Source organism: Acyrthosiphon pisum, chromosome X (assembly GCF_005508785.2).
Source record: "Acyrthosiphon pisum isolate AL4f chromosome X, pea_aphid_22Mar2018_4r6ur, whole genome shotgun sequence".
NCBI classification, from domain to species: Eukaryota; Metazoa; Arthropoda; class Insecta; order Hemiptera; family Aphididae; genus Acyrthosiphon; species Acyrthosiphon pisum.
This window is the reverse complement of record NC_042493.1, coordinates 12,638,806-12,643,208: the sequence shown is the minus strand read 5'-3', so window position 1 is coordinate 12,643,208 and position 4,403 is coordinate 12,638,806. Positions and strand designations below refer to the sequence as shown.

Sequence of the window (4,403 nt, the reverse complement as noted above, 5' to 3'; positions counted from 1 at the left end):
TCAAAATTAATGGCAAATCTGGGTTATAAGTAACTAATAACTGACTTTCTTTTAATAATGATTTCGCTTTTTTAAATGCTGACTCGCACTCTTTTGACCAAATCCACTTAACATTTTTTTTTGTCAAATTATATAATGCGGCTAAAATAGTCGATGACATTGGAATATAACCTTGATAATAATTAATTGAACCTAAGAACGATTTTAATTGACTTATGTCCTTTGGTTGTGGAGCATTTAAAATCCATTTTATCATCCGTTGGGTGAACCCCGTGCTTATCTATCATATGACCTAAAAATACCACACTTGAACGGAAAAATTTACATTTATCAAAATGTATTTTTACCCTATACTCTTGCAAGCGACTTAATACCAACCAAACTTTATTTTTACAATCATCGACGGACTTTCCACTTATAATAATATCATCCAAATACAATTGAATATTTTCTAGCCCAATTAAAATATTTTCCATTACCGCTTGAAATTTACTAGGTATACCAGGTATACCGAAGCTATACCATAACAAAGTCTATTAAATTGATATTATCCTTTATGAGTATTTACAGTAAAAAAATGACGACTCGACGATGCTACCTGAAGTTGTAAATATGCTTCCGATAAATCTATTACCGTGAAACATTGTCCTCCTGTTAAATTATTAAATACATCGTCTATTCTTGGTAACGGATGTTGATCTACTTTTACGTAAGGATTTAATGTATTTTTAAAATCTACACAAATTCGTATTTTATCATTTTTTTTTGGAACTATAACTATCGGAGACGCCCACTCACTTGTTACCACATGCGATATTACCCCTTCCTTTTCTAATCTCACCAGTTCTTCTTCCACTGCGGGTTTTAACGCATAAGGCACTTGCTACGCCCTTTGAAATTTCGGTACACTATTTTCTCTTAGTTCCAAATTTTCTTCATGATCTTTTATACATTCTTCCTCATTGACCAACCTTTTTACTACCCCCAGAAAGCACCACTATCGACTTCAAATGTCATTAACTGATCATTTACAACCAAATCAATAATGAGTGGTTCATTTACTTTTAAATTTTCAATACAATTTATACATTGTATATTATTAACAGTTTCTACTAATTTAATATTTTTTGTTTTATTTCTACACATTACCGATACATGTCCTTTTAGTTTGCAATTGAAACACTCACATTGTTTTGCTGGACAGTTACGAGCATCATGAGTTCTTTCACACCGGTAACATTGACTCGTCTCCTTACTTGATCCCTGTTGTGACTGACTGTATGATTGACTACCTCGTTTTGATCCATCGGCGCTTTGATTGCTTGACTGACTACTACTTGGTACTGCACTGGTATTTTTCTTAAACTGATCTGTTTTTGACTGTGGTTTATTTTTGTAATTTTTTTGCGATCCAATTTACTTGAGATTTATTTTTCATATGGTTAGACTGATTTTTCACTAATTATGAGTCCAAAGCTTTTTTCACATGCTTTCTGAAAAGTTAGTGACGACTCTCCCAGCAATTTTCTTTGACAAGCTTCATCCGCTAGACCTACAATTAGTCTGTCGCGAAGTGCGTCGTCCAAAAATGTGTCAAATTCACAGTGACTTGCTAACTTTTTTAACGTAGTGATAAATTCTTGTACCGACTCCCCCGGACTTTGACAGCATTGATTAAATTTAAAACGGTCACTCACCACTAAACGCCGTGGCGAATATATCGCATCCAAATATGTGACTAGTTCTTCAAAAGTATTTTCTGAGGGATGAATCGGTAAACATGCGTTCTTCAATTGACTGTAACTTCTGAACATATAAATGCAATGATGTGCTTTTGACGTTGATCGTCTTTCACTTTTAACACTGACAACTGAGCCCTTAAACGATCAAGATAATTTTTAAACGGTTCCTGATCTGGCACATAAGACGAAATTGTGTTCGACATTATGAACTTCGTTTGTACATTTTGCATGACCACAAAAAAACCAAACACTTTTCATATATTAATCACGCACATTATAATCTATACGATTTCCTTTATACATTTTTTTTAACAAAAAAAAAAAAAAACGTATAACGCATTATCTTCGTCGCCAAATGTTATATTTGCGCTAGTTAAGACATACGCGCGGACTGCCGTGGACAACGAAACAACTTACAGCGAGTGCGATCTAATTAAGACTGTTTATTATAATATGAAACGGCTATCGCAGTATCGCGTTATCGTCGATACCGATTACATAATAGTATAAATATTAATTAGGTAGCATACATAACAGTTTCGAACTTTAAATGTGTCCAAACACAGACGCGTTTTCGCCGTAGTCCCTCCCAGTTGTGCAGCGGACGGTGGAAGTTTGCGAAGTGGCTTACCCACTTCTCCGCCGTCCAGCGCCGGCCGTTGGCCGTGCTGTGCCGCCAGCCGTTCATTGTCTTTTCCTAGCGGCCGAGCTTGACGCAACGACGCGTCCGCTCGCCGCCGTCGTGTGCTGTGTCCCGGCAGACACATATATAACTACGGAAGACGTGTCATAATTGCGTTAAGAGGATTCGATACCGTGATTTTCTGTTTTTGTCTAAAACACCCGTGACATAGTATATTAGACGTGATTTTTCGCCAAATATTCCAATTTATTGATCTATTGAAGCGATGAAATTTCTGAAAACAGATTTAAATTTTTCGTCAAGTCTACTTGAAATCGATTTCTCCACATTTTTGTTTTTTTTTTTTATTTTAAATTCTCAAAAAATTGAAATTCTAGAATTTTTAAGTACTCTTTTTGAATATGACATTTTTAACAAATTGGGCGATTATATAAAAAATGTGGGAAAGTCGATTTCAAGTAGATTTGACAGCAAATTCAAATCTGTTTTCAGAATTCTTATCACTTCATAAGATCAATTGGTATGTTTGGCAAAAAACACGCCCAAAATACTATGCTCACGTGTGGTAGACTAAAACATAAAACCACGGTATCGAATCCCCTTAAGTCGTCGTTCCGGTTAAACCTGTCGTTCTACGACTCAGACGACGTGTGTTGTTTTTACCTGTGGCATGACGGGGACCCTACGTTCCACCTTTTATTCTGATTCTATTGCGCGCGTGAACAATATAAAAGTGCGACTGTCGACGCGACTGAACCCGTGTTCGTTGGTTTTCATCGCGCCAAGTTAACGCGACACCGTCGGTCGTTCGGGTGGTTTTGTGTTACGGCCATTGAACACTTTGTGGTACGTTTTAGCGGGTATATCGAGCGTGGTGCTGTTGCGAGGGCAACACATCATAATTGATTGTCTCTATTGTGATTACCTCCATACCGCTATGCTACATTTTGCTCTAAGCGCTATTGTAAGTGCCATCAGTTCACTATTATTCTATACACTGGGTAATCTTTCCCTCATTCTCAGCACAATTGCGAGTCGTTGCCGACAACCACCATACTAGTAAGATCGACAGCGGCGCAAACAAATGTATGCCAAATAAATCAAATGTTGTTTTTGCTTGTTTTAATTGATTTTCTTTTAAGCAAAGTAGTTATTTATGAATGGTTGTAAATAATATGATACTGTGAAATAATTACTTATTATAGTTAAAAAACAAATTACTAAGTTGAACTTAGTAACTTTATGCATATATATCTACATTAAAAACAAGGTTGTTTTTCACATTGGCTGGCACTTTGGTTTGGTTAAGTTTTATAGAATAAATATAGCTCTAAAACTTTGATACTAAATAATCTGTATATATAAAAAGACTTGTCCTGGGTGATTCATCATCGCCTAGCCGGAACTGCTGAAGCTATGGATATGACATTTTCAGTGAATGTACTTATTACTATTTATAGGCGCACTAAGAAAGGATTTTTCGAAATTCGCATTTTAAAGAGGTGCTCAAACAGGGATCTCGAGATTCACGATGGAAATTGAAAATTTTATTTTTATTTATTTTTTAAATAGTTGCCATTGGTTACAGTCTACAATAGAAATAAGTATTTATTTATTATTGGTTTACATTTGTTATTTGGGGATATCAGGTACAAGCTAGCACCAAATCAAATTATTGAACATTGCAGCAAGTTACATCCAAAAATAGTTGAACAATCATAATTTTTTTAAGTTGCAATTTTTTACTGATAACGGAGTGCACGGGTTCAGCTTGGTATGAATGTTTGGGTGTAGATTAGACCTCTGGAAAGAAGGTAGATTAATTTAATAAGGACTAAATTTGGTTTTTTTTATTCATTAGATTTTAGTACGGTTAGGTTAGATTAGGATTTTGTATTAATTGATTATATTAATCCACCGTAGTGGAATTAAGTAAAAATGACAAACTTTGTATAACTTTGATACTTTAGAGTTAAATCATACACTTACGTACAAACAGCACGGGGTCTGCGATCTAC

At 35.2% G+C, this 4,403-nt stretch overlaps 1 protein-coding gene across 5 annotated transcripts in view; it reads left to right on the top strand.

Moving 5' to 3' along the window:
• The window catches only part of LOC100576058, a 98,527-nt gene that overhangs the window by 9,552 nt on the left and 84,572 nt on the right, over window positions 1-4,403 (top strand). The gene's annotated exons all lie outside the window — the stretch shown is intronic.